This window comes from Alligator mississippiensis, chromosome 13, assembly GCF_030867095.1.
Source record: "Alligator mississippiensis isolate rAllMis1 chromosome 13, rAllMis1, whole genome shotgun sequence".
NCBI classification, from domain to species: domain Eukaryota; kingdom Metazoa; phylum Chordata; order Crocodylia; family Alligatoridae; genus Alligator; species Alligator mississippiensis.
Genome location: NC_081836.1, coordinates 32,416,325 through 32,435,229, shown reverse-complemented (window position 1 = coordinate 32,435,229; position 18,905 = coordinate 32,416,325). Strand labels below are relative to the sequence as shown.

The window sequence follows — 18,905 nt, the reverse complement described above, 5'->3', positions numbered from 1 at the left end:
GGGGGTGCAAGCACCACTGAGGTGAAGGTGCTCTGCCCCCTTTGTCTGGCAGGTGTTACACAGCTGGGGTTTCAGTCCCCCAGTGCCACAGGATGAGCTGGGGCCAAGGCCAGGGTTGGCTTCGAGGGGGGCATGACCTCTATCCCCAGCTGCCCACCCATCCCTCTGCCAGCCCTGGTAGGGGCAGGATGGGGCTGTCCCATCCTCTCCCAGTGACAGTGGTGCCAGCAGCCACCTGCAGATGGCAGGGAGCAGGAGCAGAGCCACTCATGAGGTCTCCTGGCAGCGGAAAGCCCAGAAAGCTGCTGCCACCTACAGGAAGCCCCCCTTTAGCCCCTGGTCCTGGCCTGGCCAGAGGGGACGAAGTGTGCACTGCCTTCCATCACCAGATGCCCATGGCCAGCATGCCTGCCTGGGCTGTGCTGCCCCTGGTGCCTCCTGAGCCCAGGTCCAGTGGGCCCATATATTAATCCACTTCTGCAGCATTTGTAACAAAAAACTTCCTCTGCTCAACTCTTTGGCAGTCATGGGACTTCAAGCTGAGTCCCATATGGAGAATTATGTGTTTTCCATCTGATGAGTGAGAATAAGTCTTCAAAAGAACAACTAGCTTTCATCCTGCTGATACCAGCATTATTTTTTTCAAGTCTCTTTTCTGAGGTCCACCAAGGCCACTGCTCACTAGCAAAGGAGGGAAAGAGAAAGGCAGAGGCTGAGCAGAAACTAAAGAAAAGGAAGTGGTTATGTTCATAGCAATATGAATATTCATGGAAGAGATTTTAAAAGCTAAAAGTTAAGTTTCTAAATCCTTATTTATTCACCTAAATAAATGGCTTGAGCTTCAAAATCTATGGATGACCCAGAAATTCTAAATGAAGTTTATCACAACTGCTTTGCACTCAGGCACCCTGCTATGCAGTCAGGCACCCTAAATCAAAAGCTGTACAAAGGACATTGCCTTTACATCTCTGAATGTAACAGTTCATTGATTCCTCAAGACACAACTTCTTTAACTTTCATTAAGTGTTCATACCATTATTCTTCACAATAAACAGAAGTCATTGACCTTACCAATACATCCAATTCATTAATCTTTCACAGTTATATTAGGTTCCATAAGCTCTGTTCTTGTACTTCCCTACATAAAATTTCACTTGGGTGATATGAACTTCTGTGGGTTTTCAAAAATAGGAATTTCCATCTACATGACATGCCTTCTCTTTTTTTAGAGGTTTGAACTGCTGTATTTTCAACTCAATAAGAAAAAGTTAAAAATAAATATATTTTACATTAATCCTAGGTGATACCTAAGCAAACCTGGGCTTTCAACACTCCATTACAAGGAAGGAGATGATTGAAAACTACAAAATATAAAATCTTCCATGAGTAGTATGTATATGCTTCAACACCTAATTTAATGTAACCCATTACAACTTTCTTTACACTTTACTTTTATTACAGTATTTAATATTGCTATTTTTTATGAAGGTCTATAGTAATATGATGAATCACAAAGTCAGTCATGACACTTCAGCAGATGGCATATAAATAAATCTTAATAGGCTATTAACAGTTGGAGAGGAGTTGGGGGTGAGAGAAGCAATTTGATCCAGAGTGTATTATTTCTTGTATAGTACTCATGTAGTATTACATTCTGTATTCCCAGCTCAGCCAAAACAAACCATGTGACCTTTGAGAATCCACTTAAGTTCTGTGTGCCTAAATTTCCCCATATGTGAAACAGAGATAAATATTTCATCTGTAACACAAATGCTACTGGTAAACATATATCATTAATACTTACTAATGGACTAATGGTTAAATACCATATAATAAACTGATTCTGAGCAATTAACAGCGAGTTTAATACATCTAATAGGATTTTCTCAATTGCTATACATCATCTTAGCAAAAGTGATGGGACTGAAAGAAATGTTTCCACTGCCTTCTGTCCTGGAACAGATTCTCAGTTATGCCCATCTTTAAACTTTTTTTGTTTAATAGCATTCTTCACCACACCTATCCAATATAATCTTCGTAATCCTCTGTTTTTTGTTCCTTCACAAATACATCATCATATATGCATGGGTGGATGAGAACTGCAGGGAGGGGGATGCAGCCATAACCTTTTGGCTGTGTGATGCATGCAGAGTCAAGAGAGTTCAATGTGAATGCACCACCTAACCAAATGCAACGTGGCTGCAGCCTCCTTGCCACAATCCTGGATGCCAGTGTACTCTGAGAACTATCATTCCCACAATGGTCCAGAACTATTCCGAAAGAGGGCCACTCATATGGTTAGAGGCCTGCAAGTAAGGCCCTATGAGGAGAGATTGAGGGACCTGAATCTCTTCAGCCTCCACAACAGAAGGCTGAGAGGGGATCTTGTGGCCATCTACAAATTCATAAGAGGGGGACAGCAAGGAATAGGAGATGCTCTGTTTACCAGGGCACCCCTTGGAGTAACTAGAAATAATGGTCACAAACTGATGGAGACCAGATTCAGATTAGACTTCAGGAAGAACTTCTTCACAGTAAGGATTGCCAGAATCTGAAATGGGCTTCGAAGGGAAGTGGTGCTCTCCCCTACCTTGGGTGTCTTCAAAAGGAGACTGGACAAGCACGTAACTGGGGTCATCTGACCCCAGCGCTCTTTCCTGCCTGGGGCAGGGGGTCAGACTTAATGATCTGCTGAGGTCCCTTCTGACTCTAATATCTATGAATCTATTCCATTCCTTCCTTGTCCACTCTTACCACATAAAGCCACTTGTACAAGTTTTCTATCAATTTCTTAGGGAATGTCATATATTCTCAAGACTTAATGTATTCCCTTCTACCAACTGTCATGAAAAAACTGTTTGAAGTCTATACAGTTATGGCATAACTCCAAATCTCTGGACCCACTTCTTCATATAGAAGATGAAACTTCTATAAAGGTTAGATGATCATGATCAAAGAGTAGTCAATAATCACTTAATACCATTCTGAAAGAAAGCAGATTTTCCCAGAGGTCTGTTTTGGATCTAATACTGTACAGAATCTTCATTAATGACTTTGAGATTGGAAATGAGTGAGCTGGAATTGAGGTTGGAAATGAGTAAATATGTGGGTGACACCAAGTGAGTGGGGAGCAACAGACACATTAGAAGACAGGGTTAGGATTCAAAATTACCTTCAGAAATGTCTGAAATAAACAGGATTACACTCAATAAGGACAAGTGCAAGGTACCACACTTAGGAATGAATCATCAAATGCACAACTACAAAATGTGGTACAAGTGGCTAGGTTGAAGTAGTGCTGGAAAAAAACTGGAGGATGCAGTGGAGAGAAAACTGAACATAAGTTCACAGTGAAATATTATTCCAGCAACAGAAGCATTGTATAAAAGTCCCAGGAAGAAATTCTCCCATGCTATTGAGCACCAATAAGGCCTTATGAGGAATAATGTCTAGTTTAGGGTGCTGAACTTTAAGACATACATGTGCAAATTGGAAAGAATCCAGAAAAGAGCCACTAAAATGATTAGAGGTATATAAAACATAACAGCAATAGCAAAATTAGGAAAACAGAAGAATTGGGATGATTCAGTGTAAAACCTATCTGTAACAGGCTTCAGATCGTAAGAAGCCTCTTACCAGACTGTAGTAAAGAAGATGATGATCACTTGCTCTTTGTTCTCACAGGTACTGGAAAGAAATAATGGTGTTACATTGCAACAAGAAATATTTAGATTAGATATTAATAAGAACTTTCTAAGTGTGAGGATGGTTAAAGACTGGAGCAGATTAACTAGAGATGTGGAATTTCAGTCACTGGAAGTTTTCAAGGGCATGTTATACAACTTCTGTCTGGGAAGGCTTAGGCTGAGATGATCCTACCTTGAACAAAGAATTAGATTAAACTGGGTCAGTAAATGGGCCAGAAGGCTAGATCCAGCCTGTAAAGCCACTGGATCTAGTCCATGGACACAGGGCTTTGGTGTCTGGCAGCATTCAGCTTCAGGGGGCTTCTCCTATGCTACACTGGAAAGAAGCAGCTAGGTCATTCCAGTCTATGACTTAAAATGTTTGCCAACTGCTGAGGTCACTCCCAGGCCCATTTTTTCTGTGATTCTTTGAAGTATAGATATAAAGTCTAAATGAGGCCATAATGTTCAAGATCAGGTTTTTAGTATGAATATTTGCTTTGTTATGGCCTGACTGGTTTAGGATTTAGTTAATCTGTATTATAAATATGCATTGGCACTAGCAAATACTTCAGATTACTAAAAAAAGTTATTCAATGTATACCAGTCATAAATGGATTGTCTTTTAATAAGTACCTAAGAAGATATTGTTAAAATATAGTACATGTACTACACATTAGAGATTTAGTAAGCACGGGATACAGTAATTACTGGTAGATGAGAAAAAACACAGCACAGTTTCTGCTGGCTCACAGACAGATGCTTCAATTTTGGCTTCCCTACTAAGGTAGCAGTCCCTGATTATAGGGGTCCTGATATGAGTCTTGGCATAAAATATGTGAAGGACACAGAGAGCAAGTCCAGCAATTGGACTGAGGACTCCACTAATTACTTAAGTCTGTTTTAATGTCTGGCCACCAACTGGTAGGCAAACGCATCTTGCTGTTGAAATTATTCTTCTGACAAGTATTTGCTCAAGGGGTCTCCACTAGGTCATAAATAATGAAAAAAGAAAATATTTATTTGGTAAATAGAATTATATTAATTTAACAGGCCTTCATTTATTTAAAGGCACACTTATTTGTGTATCTGTTAAGGTCTTTCAAAGTAATTCCTTCCCAAGATTATTTCTAAATTACTCACCTTAAGGGGCTTAACTAATATAATAGCGTGCAAAACAGGAACATTACCCTATTGAGACAACCCTTCCTTTAATAAACTACTAATAAGCTTCTGTAAATTTTAGGAGTATCCATACTGCTAGGGAGGGAATAATACACCACAATACTGATGCACAAAAAGAAAGCTAAAGAAAGTTATTATAATTTATTCTTGTAATGTTAGGTCATTTCAAATTTGTCTACATATGTATTGAATTTTAAGCAATCCCTACAGTTATTTTTATATTTATGATGCTGAGAGACTGTAATATCACTCATTTGTGTTTTTAGTTGCTTCTTATATTAAATAAAATGTCCTAATTATTTAAAGAAATTTAAAGGATTTTTCTCCTACTTCGGGTAACTTTCAAAATTAAAAAAAACAGTTTGCCAAAAAAATGCCTAAACACATTCATACAGACTCTAAAATGAAGTCTTTTAGACTTCATTTAACTTTTAGCTAGCTTTAATTTAACTTTTTTCTTTTAACTTTTAGCTAGCTTTAATTTTTTACACTATTGTTTTTATACTAAGCTTTGGAAATATATTTATAATCACTGGTTATTGCAATTTATGTCCTGCCTGAAATATTTAATAGATGTCTTTATTTGCAAGTTGTAGAAGTACTATGAAAAGTAGGTGGTAAAGTAGGAATCCATTTGGTCAGTCAAACCACAAACTAGTGAGTCTCCTCAAAGATTAAAGTTGTTTACAGATATTCAGGAGATTAGATCAGGTAAAAAGTGATCACCTGATCTAACTTAGTTCACCCACATTAGACCCAACTAAGGATATAAGGACCAAATTATACAGACGTTTCCTAAAGGTTAGACTGGTCAAAAAAAAAAAGCTGGCCAAATCTATCTTTAGTTTCCAGAGGGGCGCATGTTTAGAGTGCAACCCCAGGGTTGGATACAGGTTACCCAGAGAGATTACAGAACGTTCATCCTTAGAGGTTTTTTAAGACCCAGGTAGACAAAGCTTTGACTGAGATGATCTAATTGGGAATGGTCCTACTTTAAGCAGGGGGTTGGACCAAACAACTTCCTAAGGCCCCTTCCTACACTAATTTTCTATGATACTATGAAAGTCCAGCTGTGCATCCCAGTACCTGGGACTATGGTTTTTCCACTCTGCCCCCACTACCACCAGACTATTTTTAGCCTAGCCCCAAGCCCTCCTATAGATGGATAACCACTGTAAGTGGCTTCAGGAGCAGTTTGTAGGATTGGGCGTAGTTTGGCAGAAGTGAAGGGGCTGAGGGTCAACGAGTGTTCGGGGGAGGGGGGGGAGGGTTTGGCAGGATCAGAGAGGCTCTCCAATCTCTCCAACTTCCCCCAACCCCTAAGCTCCCCCACAGACTATGATAGCCCCCTGATCCCCCTAAATTCCCCTGTGGACTCCACTAGTGCGTCAATTCCAGCAACCCTTCCAGCAGCACCCTCAATCCCATCCACCTACCTCAACCTACCATAGATCTGATTCCTGGCACCTAACTAATACTGAGTTATATCGAGCAGCCATTCTTAACCCAATCTAACCTCCCAAACTTCTAAGTTCTAAGTGCATCTGTATGCACCCTAAGCATGAGCAACACATGTCTCTGGCAGCTGGGAGGGCACGGTGGTGGTGGGAATACAGTGGTGACAGAAGCACGGCAGCAGTAAGTGGGGGAGCTCCTGCAGACACCACCAGCGCTGTTGGTGGTGGGGGGACAGGGGGAGTGGTGAGTGTTGACCAAGGGTTGGCAACCACCCACAGCCATCGCTAGCAGCAGCCAGCGGGGATCACGGAGTGCCCACAGACACTGCGGGTGGTGTCAGCAGTGGGATGGTGAGCAGCAACTGCCTTGTGAACAGTGTTGGTGGCACCTTTTTGTAGGGGGTGCACCACCACACAAGGGGTGCGTGGGCACACCCTGCATGTCACTGCTGATCGTAAGACACTATTTTGGTATAAACATAGTCTTTATGTTATGGGAAAAAACCTTTGTAAGATATTTAAATTATAAGGGAGTCCTGATTTTTTTTTGATCAAAGAGGAATTGACGGATGTGCTATCAGTTATAAACTATATTATGAAGGAGGCTTTAGTTTAAGCCTACTCTAAAGGTGCTAAAGATTTTTCTATTATCATCTCAGTCAGGGATGTCCAACTTCTAAGTAGCCAGGGGCTATGAGACCGCTGACCAGACACTGCATGGGCTGTATGTCATACCATGTGAGTGACCCCTGCCCCTGTAGATTTGCTGCACCCCAGAGGTATCCAGCATATGCAGATGTACCATGAAGCCCCTACCTCCTGGCCATGCACCAATCTCATCCCTTTCCCCTCCCCTACCATCCTCTTCCTCCCCATACAGCAGGAGAGTCTAACTGAACCTCATCAGTGCAGATATCATATGGTATCCACAGATCCCCTTGAACCCTCTGGCCATGAGCTAGCTCAGCTCCATGGGCTATGCTGATCTGCCCCACCCTTGAGAAATAGAAGAGCAGCAGAAGATGGAGGTAGGAGGGGAGTTTGAGGACTCCAGCAACAGCAAAAAACATTGGGCTACAGTTTAACTCCTCAATATAACAAAGTCATTTAATGATGCAACTAGCTATTAAATTAAGACAGACAAGGTTTTTGGGCATCAGGTATGTTTCCTCTGGTCACATTTCACCAACATTCCAGACATTAATTTAAGAAGTATACTAAAATATAAATTTTACCAGTATCATTTGGGGAATTAGTCATCTGGCTCTGCTTAAGCAACTTTCTTACCTCAGTTAGAAAACCTAGAACCACCTCTCCAAATTCTGTTAAGATATAACGACAGCGACTAGTTTAATAACTTGTAAAGCTCAGAGACACATACTGATACTTAAGGCAGTTTATAAAAAAAATTCAAGAACAGGAAATCATTAACCTAAAAGGGATGTTTTGGACTCATTTGAAACAGAATTAAGTCATTTTAAATCCTGAGGACACTAAAGGAAAATGAAGTAATTAAAGAAAAAATTAACAGTAGCTTTAAAGATGTTATAAGGATTTCCTCCAACAAGAACAAGGAATATCAGCAGTATCTGCATAGTCATGTAACCTGCATATACACAAAGTATATTCTCCATTCAAGCACTCTACACAAATATACAAAGGAGACCGACTAAAATAATGATAGTTCATTATTTGTTCTGTTTCTTTTTAATTTTCCATTTCCTTATATAATAAAATTATTGTGCTTAATGTTTGTAGTATTTATTGCTTGTTCTTAAGCATTGGGTCTTGTAAGGTTTAGCAAAGAGCCCTAAAATAGTATGATATTCCTAAATTTGCTGCAAGAGAAGCAATTATTAAGATTTCATCCATCTCTTGCTTCTCCAAATGATCCATTTTTGGTCATTTTAAAACTAAAATGATTTGGTGCTCAACAACTTAAAGCATGCCTTCCAACTGTATGCTGTGAATATGCTCCATGAAAGTCTCATTTTCAAGCTGAGGCCAGTTAGACTTACTAGTGCTAGGGCTATTCTGATCAGACCTTTTTTAAATGTTATATTAATCCAGAAATTTAAATAATTTCTTAAGAAACATTTTTTTCCTCCTTTCTCTCCCTTTTCTCATGCCAGCTAAGTCCTTGATCCAGGAAAGCATTCAATTGTATAAGCAGCCCTATGGATTTTGATACGACACTGATATAAACGAAGATGATCCACAACCAGGAATCCAATCTTGCAGGACCACAGTCTACAGAACTGTGCTCATCACCTTATAATTGAAGCTGTTTATTATACAGAGTACCTCAAACTGACTGTAGTATTTCAAGCTTTGTGTTTTCTATTAATTACTAACTGCAAACTCACTTTTCTTCTTTAGTTCACAGCTTACCAGTCTTCTGCTTTGACTCAGTACTAGATCTTATTTACAAAGCAGTACATAGAATTAATAAAAAATTCTGAATAGTTCTACCCCAATTTATACAATTTAGATAAGAAAAAAAGCCCCAGCATATACCTTCACAAGGGGGACTTGTGGGTACATACATGAGGGGGACTATGGGTACATACAAGTGTTACATGTAGATTGGCCTAGCCAAGGTTAGGTTGATCTAAATGCCCACATGTGCAGGCACGTAGGGCTTAAATCACTCTAAAATGGCCCGCCCAATCTTAAATTAGTTCACATCAGGAGGTGAACTAATTTTAGATCAACCTGGGTTTACCCAATCTAAAATTGGTCAACCCAGTCCAGTAAACACTAGACATTGCACCCCTGACCAATTGTTCAAACCATGGGACTTACAACTGGAAATGATATCAGCAGTTATGTGCTTGAGACAAAACTTTTCAGGCTTATTTATATTTATAACCCTTTGATAAACTTATTTCCCTGTAATTAACAATACATTGTACCTTGAAGTGAAAGAGAGCTCAAGCTTGAAGAGTAACAATAACATTATTCTCAGTGCCATAGAAGGTATCTGTAGTGTATTTCCTGGATGCTATATCCATGCAAAGCTTCATAAGATAAATCAAGAACAAGCTACAGATCTGCCATGGGATTCAAGAATAAGTTTGGCCCAAAACAACAGGGTTTGTATTCATTGGAAATAATCACAAGTTACCTTTAGATAGGTTAAATGCAACTCTCTATTGTCATAGAAATGAGTTTTGCATATCTGAAATAGTAGAAAAATACCTGAAGGTCTCAAGGGGACACCTTCACTTTAATAGTAGCATTTTTTTAATCTGTAACATCCTAATGGTTGAAGATGCTTTGGATTTTTTTCTTTTTTTGTTATCAATTAGAGTTTCAAGTATACTTGGTGTCAGTTTAAAGTCAGATTTTTAAAAGTCCAAGTACCACAATCAGCACAGAATCAGCATGAATAAGGGAGAAGGAGAATGCTGAAAAGACTTCTTTCAGAATTTTTTTTTATTTTTTCTTCCAAAAATTATTTCCTTCTGCTATGTCAAACACAGATATTTTATTTATAGGATGCACAAATCTGAGATGTGCCTGAGGTACAGAGACTTACTGTGGTATTTTATACTTAGCAATTTTATTCAAATTGATGATGCCACAACAAAAAGAACCTGTTATGAAATGCAGAGGAAAACCTAGTTTTATAGACTGAAGGTGATGTTTGGTCTCTTCAGTCACAACAAATCATAATATAAAAACACAAGTGCTGCAGACATAATACCATCCCCAAAAAGCCTGGCTCCATTGGAGTCATACTACCCTTTGTAGAGAGAGAGGTACTGAGAACATGTGTGGTAAGTGTGATATTTTTATAACTGTGTGTTGGCCTGATAGTAACTGTTACTTGCTAAAGGATAACAAGAAGTTAAATCAGTGTTAGATGTTTTTTCATGAAAGAAGCAGAGACCTAAGACTTCAAATAACCCAAATGACCAATGTCATTAACAAACAACACCAATGCCAATTAAACGTTTATCTCCACTGGGTTCTGATCAACCCATTGTTAGTAACCAACTCCTCCATGGGGAAGGAAATCAAGAAGGGAAAATACAACAAAATTCAGAGAAGTTACAAACCTCAGCCATGAAGCTGTGAATTACTCAGAGGGGTCATACATGAGAAGTTGCATCTCCACTTCTGGAATTAGCATGTCTATATTTTATTAGACCTATCTACAATATATATGAGATTGGATGTAGGCAGCTTTTTTAATGTTTCAAACTTTCTCTTTCATCGATATGAATAATAACTATAAATAAATAAATTTTTGTTTTGAAAAAAAAGCTGTTTTGAGTCACTGTATCATGTACCAGCCACCTACTTTGAGAGGGAATCTTTGAAGGTAGCTGAACAGAGTTGGGTCTGTGAAATAATCGTGAATGATATACAATGATATTGAAAGCTACCGTCTAACAGAGAGGTGAAACGTGAAATGGTGGCTACATAGTAATAATTATAGTAATAATCATGGCCTGGAGTCCCATTAAAACTTTGAGGTGAATTGTAAGTTTCCACACTAAGTGAAGCAAGAGGGCAGGGCCTATCACTTGCAGGATGCCTACAGAAAAATAACTGCAGATTGTCCAAAAAGCATAATTTCCATTTCTCCAATGCAAGAAGGATAGATCCACAGGCAGCAAGACCTACAGCATTTGGAGGTATTACTAGGGCTGTGCAAAATTTTGCCGGCTGTTTCATTTCAATGCTGTTTCAACTTGTTTCGAGCTTGAAACAGCGAAATGGAAACAAAATGAAGGGCTTTGAAACAGCCTCAAAATGAAACGAGGGCAGTCAAAATGTTTTGAAACATTTCAAGTTTCAAACCTGAAGCTGGGCTTGCCTGCAGGGAAACAGAAAGTAAGGAGAGGGAGGGGGAAAAGGGGGGAAGGACTGCTCTGATATTGACTGTGACTGTTTGGCTGCCTGAGATGCTGCTAGTGCTACTGTGCTGCTTATTAAGTTATTATCTGCTTTCATTTAAAGGGGTGGACTGGGATGAGGCTGTAGGGGAGGAGATGACCTAATTGAGGCACACTACCATGTTGTATAGAGGCCCCTGTGCCAGTGAAGTTGTGCCTTAACACACACACACAGTCACACGTCATGAGTTTTTCTTGTCAGCAGCTTGAGGTGCAGTTTCCCAGAAACTCCTATACCTATCCCCTTGAAACTTGGCAGGCTTCATGCCCTGAGTGGGGGCTACCATTCCTGCTCTTTTTGTCCACATATGCCCCAAAACAACAACGTTATAGGCAGTTTTGTGCTTCCCCAGTATAGCCTATGGGCAAAACAGCAAAACAGCATTGAAACAGTTTCAATGAAATGAAATGGAACAGTGCTTTGAAACTAAACAAAACTCAAAACAAAATACTGTCCCATCAAAACGGTGCTGTTTTGCATAGCCCTAGTTATTACCTTATCATTCTCTGGCATCATGTTCATTGTTTATAGTGCATGAGAGGGTACAGACAGTTGTTGTGTGGGTGTCAGGAAAAATGCCTTTTTCCCAGCACAAAAAGTCAAGGTATAGGTGTTCAAGCAGCTTGAGGATTAAACAAATTTAGTGATTCCACCACAAAATTTTAGTTCTTTAAAGAGAGTCTTCACTGGTTTCTAGTACCATGTGTAATGCCTATGACACATGACATGATGGGAGGCCTTAGAAGCACATACTTTATAGCCTTCCACTCTCCTTCATGCTGACCTCCTTCAAATAGAGGAAAGAATGGCTGACTTGCTGATGTCCTGCACAATGGTAAACTGTCAGGGGATACCACTGCTGTGGCCACTTGAAGAGCCCCAGGACTCATGTGGTAGCACCAATTCCCCACAATGTTTGAACAGTCTCAGGGAATCCTTGAACTGCTCAAGCAGCTTTCCTGATTCCTGCCACCCCTTTATAAGTCCTAGAACTCCCCACAACTGGTCAAGGGGCATTAAGAATATCTGGGGGTAGGGGGGGAAGAGGGAAGCAAGTTTTCCTCTCCCTACCATCTCTGAAGGGCAGGGAACTGTCCTTGGCAGCTGCTACTTTTCAACAGCTGCTAGCTAATCATTGACAGCCTACCCCCTTCCCTGGGTTGGAAAAAAATCATGCTGTCCATGACTGAGCTCACTTAGGGATGGAGGGACAGGATCTAAGGAACAGCCCTCTATTGACCCCCTAATTCAAGAGCTCTCCTTTGAAAAGACTCTACTGTTTTCAAGCCAAGGGCCTGGATTGCCTGTATGCCCCTTCTCAACATATTTTCCTAGCATTAATGATTTCCCAGAAATGTTTAGTCCTGCAACTGAACACCTGTCAACAGTGTTAGTAGAATTGGCTGGGAAATATTTTTTCCTCATGATAATTATCAATATTTCCTCTGCTATTTTTTTTAAAACCAAAAATCATAACATTTATATTATAGGCATTTGGACTGAAAACCTACAATCTCTGATTGAGTTCCATCAGAAATTCAACAATCACCATCCCTCCATCCAACTTTCTCTAGAATACTCCAGCACCAGCATCTCCTTTTTAGACACGATGATCAGTATCCAAAATGATAAAATACAGACCACGTTATACAAGAAATCCACAGACCAACATACGTATCTGCACAGAGCCAGCAATCACCCTAAACACACCAAAAAAGCTGTGATATACAGCCAAGCCCTCAGATACCACCGCATTTGTACTGAAGAGAACACCCGAGATTGCCACCTCACCAATCTTAAAAAGGCTTTCACCCAGCAAGGACACTCCTCCAGAGAGGTAGATCGCACGTTTGAAAGAGCCACCTGGATACCATGTGAAGAACTGCTGCAGTACAGACCTCCCCCCCAACAAACACAAATCTCACACGACTGGTTATGACATATCACTCCTCCCTTGAACCTGTACGAAAAATCCTCAAACAACTGCAACCCATACTGGAAAGAGACCCTATTCTTAAAAAGATCTTCCCAGAGCCACCCATCCTAGCCTTCAAACAAGCACCAAACCTCGCCAACCTCATCACCAGAAGCAAACTTCCTCAAGCCCAGAACACACCAAAAGGATCCAGACCGTGCCAGGACAAGAAATGCAAAACCTGCCAACACATCTCCACCACCCCCACTATTACTACAACCACAACAGAGCCATCAGCATTCCTGGATCTTACAGCTGCACCTCCAGAAATGTAATATACCTCTTTCAATGCACCAAATGCCCTGATGGAAAATATGTAGGACAGACCAAACAACAACTGCGCACCAAAATGAACGCACACTGGAAATCTATCAAAGACAAAAATACCCAATTACCGGTGGGGGCACATTTCTCACAGGAGGGCCACTCTCTCTCTAATCTCTCAGTCCTGATCCTCAAGGGAAACTTACACAACACTTCCCAGAGACGAGCCTATGAACTCCATTTCATCAACCTGCTGGATACTAGAGATCATGGACTAAATACAGACATTGGATTTTTGACACATTATAATCTGCCTGGCAACTGACTCCCCAGCCCAGCCCAGCCTCTGGCTTCTTTACTTTTCATTCCATCCAGAAAGAGCACACACCAACTGCTGAAACTTCCGTAGCCTGACGAAGGGTTTTTCAACCTGAAAGCTTGCTTAATAACTATTCTCCAACTATTTGGGTTGGTGATATCAAATTCACCCAAGGAACCTTGTCTGCCTATACATTTTCCTTTTTACCAGGTGTGCATTTGGCTATAAGGGTTATTTCCCTTATGGTGAAATTACACACTGGAGTTAACAAGTGCTGAGGAACAAAGGAATGTTAATTGGCATCAGTGATGATGCGTAGGGGGTGCATATGCACTCCCTGAGAGCACCGGTGCACTCCCTGTTTAGCCAGCAGACAGCAGAGCAGGTGGAAGCACCAGTACCCACCCTGTGAGCACTGGCTGGGGAGTGGGGCCACTGGGAAAAGTGTCTATGCCACTTCTGGAAGAGGCTGCAGGAGTTCCAGAAGTGGCATGGCCGCTTTTATGGCGAGTGAGATCAGACATGGGTCCTCCCCTGGCCAGCAGGGACCCGCCCCCCACTGATTGCTGAATGGTGTCAAGAGGCACCAGGCACCCATGATCTGGGTTAAGGTTAATTAGAGCTAGTGATCAGTCATACATTTGGGTTAATGTCTTACCTAATGCGCACTGCTCAGACCTACCGCTAGAGAGCTGGTAAGCAGGGGCATGGCTAGGGGCTTCCCCATGCCTGACCTGCTTGTCAGCTCCCTAACCACAATACAGAACAGGGATGAAAGGGGGAAGGGTGATGCATGCCACTTGGATCACTGCCTCCACCCCCCAAATCACCCCACTGCCTTCCATCAGCCCCTGGATCTCTGTTCCACCCTGTTTTGGTCCCTCCACCCCTGGATCACCTCCTCCCTATATAGCTGTTCTGCCACCCCAATCAGTCTAAGAGCAAGGGTAGTAGCACCAGTGGGGAGCAGTAGGTTCCCCAACCCTGCCTATACCCAGGGTTCCTGAAGCCAGCACCATCCACAACCAGATCCAGCCCCAACTGGGATACTGGAAGAGTGCAAATTGGTGGTTTTATCTCAGGTGAATATTCAGAATTTAACTCAAGCTGGGTAGCACAGCTCAAAGATAATCCTCACCCAAAGTGGCATAACTTTAAGACACCTAAAAGTCACTTAGCACTTTTTAATGATCCTTAATATGTGATCATTCAATTTAAGTGCTCTTAACATGATCTAATTGTAATGTATAAGCTTACCCTTAAAGGCAGTGTTGTGTTTAGGTAAAGGGATATTTGCCAGTTTTACATTCATAATTTGGATAAAATCTCCAAAGATGATTGCTCCTGCACTGAAGTATTGTAGTCCATTTTAAATGGGAGATTTGAGTATGTGCACCTGTAAAAGAGGGCCCAAAGGACAAGCAAGGCTTATCTATGATACTGTAAGGAGACATACTGGGGAGGATATGGCTGACACAGAAGTTCAACAGTCAGGCTGCTCTAGATTTGTGCTCGGTGCCTGCTTTCTGGCCTGCTGAAAATTAAAACAGCAAGATTGGGCACTGGATGCGTCTGCATCAGCCTGATGGGCAATCTTCCAGGCCTAGATCTTATCACAGAACTAAGGTTGGCCAGCTGTACTCAGTCCCATACTCTGCAGGACATGCTGCCACTGTGAAATATTCAAGGTCTTAGTGAAAATGTACCAAAGGTCATAAATAAGATCTGAAAAACCATTGCAACTTTCAAAGTTACCAAAAAATGACAAATAATAAAATGAACTCACTACTAGAAATAAGCTATTCCTTTGAATGTATTTGTCACTGTCACTTTTTTAAACTCCTGCATCCTCTTATATTTTTAAAGCTAAAGGCTTGTTTGCCTTGCACTGTAGACCTCCATGTTCTATATATTGTGTCTTTTGTTGGCTTGGTACACAGAAACAGGAATTTTCTGGAGCCTATTTTCTGTTTAAAAAAATAGGACCTGGCTCTTTGAATTATGGGTCTTTTGGCCAACATGGATCACGCTCTTCATATATTACACATGATTTGAAAGAAAAAGCCATAAATGGCATACATTAGTTGGTAATTTTCAATCAAGCTCTTGTAGTAATGTTTCTAGGGTAATTAGATTCATGACCTGCCATAGGGAGCAATTTTTTCCACTAACTTATCCGGACTACAGATACAAGCACAAACACTCCAGAGGGGCCTTTAAATTCTGACCTGAACTTGAGCTGATCTGACTTTCATCTTATGCCAGAAGCTGTCTTCTGAATTATGGCATCATTCCTGATTTCACCTTGAAGCAAACAGGCCTTGGGGAGTTTCAATGGCTACTTAAGAGTTCTCTATGCATATTCTGATGAAAAAAACTGCAGCCTATAAAAAAAAAAAAGCCATCCACTTTCAGATTTTCTCCCCCAAATTAATTATCAAAGACCCTATTAATTACTTAGTTCCATTAGCCCAACTTAGATCATATTATACTACCTTATAATTCACACTTTTAATATGACACATGATTTTATTAGTGTATTCTATCAGTTTTGATGGAAGCTGACGGCTTCAGGGTGGAATCTTTTCTCCTCTATCTAATAAAGGAAAATCATAGAGGTTATTAAGAATTTAAATAAGGCTCAGAAGTGAAGATAATTTAGGGACCACAGTACTGGCTATACATATTTCACAACAGTAGTTCATTAGTAGTCTAATATTCAAGTCTACTAAATTAAAGCTTCTCATTCTTTTTACTAAAAAGCTTCCTACTCAGGCCTCTTGTACCAATTCCTTACGTCCTGAACTTCAGGATGCTCCCAGCAAAAAACAAAAATCTGAACAGTGTGCTTGCTTTGATTAGTTTAGATACAATACTTGCAGTCAGAATCAAAAAGGAAAAATGGGGCGGGGGTGGGGGAGTTCTCATTACACTATTGCTACATATTATTTCCCATGCCATATAACTATATTTCTGCCTTACTGACATTACCAGAAGTAGTAAGCTTCTGAATTTTGTTATTTAGTATTGTAACCAAAAAGTCTTAATTTATGTATATTTATTATTGCAATACCCCCTAAAATTCACAACAAAATTATGAGACCAAAGCAACAGTATCATCACCTTAGCATCACCCCATATGTCAGATAAATATTTGTTTGTTTAATTAATTTTGCAAAACAATGCATGATTATAATTCCAATGGTTCATTTAAATGATCCATGTACTAGAAATACAGCCAGCAGCCACTGTGAAGTGAATGGATTATGCTGGAGTGGTATCTAGGGTCTTTTATATTCTCTACTTTGTGAGCCCTGGAGAAGTTTAATGAAAGAATTTCATGGCATGTGAATCACTGAGTAGCAAGAAAAAAACACCAAAAAAACCTAAAAACTGATTACATTATCAAATTCTAAACCAGATTATGTGAAATTATCTAAACTCTCACAGGATATCATAGAGCATATATTGTAACTTTAATTTATAGAGCACTTTCACCCTTCTTTTTGTACCTTCAGAGATAAAACATAGGGTCACATAACTCATGGAGGAACTGGTTAAGAAGACAGCACACCTTTTTCAGTTTGCCTCATTTGCTCATAGCAGAGGACACAAAAGCCTAATTTGGATACATAAAACCGTTTCCTTTTATGTAAACAAAGTGTTACAATACTTCAGAAGAATTGCAACTCTTTGATCTAACAAAACTGGCCAGGGATCAGGTCCATCATTTGTCAGCCTGTACTCCCTACTCCTCCTCAAGTTACCAATTTACATAATTACTTTGCGCTGTGAATAGATGGTTGATATCTCCAGGCACTTGGGGCATTTCCCCCTGTCCATCTAGATCATGACTACCTGTGCATAAGCCAATTTTTACCCAGCTACAACTTGCTACCTGCTACTTTCTTCCTAGTCTTTACTCTTAAATGAACCATCACATGTATTTACAACTGAACCAGAGCAGCTATAAATGAGAATCATGAAAGAAGAGTTGAAGATCTTCATCCAGTCCACAACCACAGAAAACTCTTGCAGAATTGGCACCCTCACTGACAAGTGCTGCATAGAATCAATATCTTAGGTCACCTTCCCATCAGTGTGGGTAGGTAGGTTAACTTGAACCACTGCTATTCCTGTTATAGCATATCTGTGCATAACAGATTACACAGACCTCCAAGTAGAAAGTAGCTCATGGACTCCACGCTGCTTAAAACACCCTTTCAAGGCTTACGTAGAATTTGCATGGGGCATAAGCTTTGCAGTAGAGTTACTTCTGAATCCCTAATTTTCATTAACCTTACGTTCCTAAATGTCTGATTAAGTGCCTGTGTGCGGTCTGGGAGTTTGTTCACTTGACTGAGACTCAGCAACTTCTGGAAGAATGGTAAATCTAACCAGTTACTTCAAGTGGAGGTGGTGACCATGCCAGCTGAGATGTGGAGGAGTGATGGGAAGAGATGAGGGAGCTTAACATATTTTCAATGACCTGAGACAGCATTCATTCCTGGTCTAAATATGATGGTATGTATGAGCTCTATCTGAGGACATCTGCAACAAATATCAGTTGAAAACCGTGACTTCATTCATCAGCAGTTCCTGAGCCATCATCATAGTTTGGAATATCTTGTTTATTTAACTATAGCCATAGTCATATTTTCACTTTTGCATAACTGTTTGTTGTGCTTGATATGAAGAAACATTGATTCTTTTAGGTTTCAATATACCAGCCATATTGATTAACTGCTATATGGCCTAGGAACAGATGTTGCATTTGTTCCTGGATAAGCAGTACCTGTGTTTGTCCTGGAACCAAAATGTCCCAGAATTGCTATGTACACACATTGCCCCTCTTATAAAGGTTTACTGAGTGGCTGAATGCAGTGCCACATTTCCACCATTGATTCAATGATGCAATCTCAGGATAATTGTACAGATGTGCTTTGCAATATCCTGGGATAAACTGTAACTATCTCTTATCTGGGAAACTCTATTTTTGGATTTCTCTCAGGACAACAGATGTGGACACCTGTACAACTGAACTTTTTCCCAGGCCTTATTGTCACTCAATGAATTGCAATGTTTGTAGCATTACTGCCACTCAACAAATA

The 18,905-nt window shown here is 40.4% G+C and overlaps 1 protein-coding gene across 15 annotated transcripts in view; it reads right to left on the bottom strand.

Annotated features, from left to right (window-relative positions):
- The window catches only part of RBFOX1 (RNA binding fox-1 homolog 1), a 1,765,957-nt gene that overhangs the window by 1,600,556 nt on the left and 146,496 nt on the right, over positions 1–18,905 (bottom strand). The window lies entirely within an intron of this gene.